A 908-nucleotide genomic window follows, 5' to 3' on the forward strand; every position below is an offset into this window, starting at 1 on the left:
AACTGGATGAGCTAGCCCCCAACCCCAGCTTCAAAGAGCTTGCTCTCTTAACGAGGGCGCATTGCAAATGGACAACCCATTCTACAGCAAAACAGTTACTACAAGAAAAAGGGTAAGTAGTGTACTGGGAGGAAGCACTGGAGGTGTGTATGCTTGCCCTTGGAAAGCCTGAGGGCTTTTCTCTCTTCACTGCCCAACCTTAAATCTGAAGGATGTGTACCAGGAAGCTGGGGAAGGAAGAGTGGGGAGGGGAGGAGGCAGGAAAAGAGTAGTGTGGGAAAACGGTCAGTTCACCAGCACTGCAGAGAGTAACCTCCTTGCTGCTCCCCAGCCTGGTTTTAATCCAATAAACACACTGCCGAAGGCTTTCCACTCCTCAGAGAGAAAGAAGGCAGCGCCATTCCTTCCTGTCTCTGGAGGTCTGCCCTTCAAGCCCCCCGTCGACGAGCACTAACTGAGCATCCTTCCTGTGCAGGTACTGTGCAACAGCGGCCCTCATGGCGCTTGCGATCTCCGGGGAGGTTTTGGTCTGCTGAAGAGGGACGACCACGGAGCAGCAATTCCGGGAGTAATGCAGGCCAACACTTAAGACGTTAAAGACCCTTGAGGGACCCATCTGCCTCCCTGGCCACTCAGCTCGCCCCGTGACTTGGGGGCTCCGCGCCTGCCACCTGCTTGTCCTCTGGAAGGGTGACCAAGTGTTCCAGTCACAGCCTGGGAAGTCCTCCTCCTCCCCTCGCCCAAGGCCACTGGTGGTCTCCAGCCAGCTCCAGCACAGCGTCCTTCTCGCGTGGTCACACTCCTCTGCGCGCAGCTCTGCCAAGGGGGCTGACGCGCGCGCGCAGCCGGGCAGCTCCTGGGGACAGTCGGCGTCCAGCTCCCCGCCGCCTCTTGCCCACCCCAGAACA

Source organism: Fukomys damarensis, unplaced genomic scaffold (genome assembly GCF_012274545.1).
Source record: "Fukomys damarensis isolate Sample0158 unplaced genomic scaffold, DMR_v1.0_HiC HiC_scaffold_39, whole genome shotgun sequence".
Taxonomy (NCBI): Eukaryota; Metazoa; Chordata; class Mammalia; order Rodentia; family Bathyergidae; genus Fukomys; species Fukomys damarensis.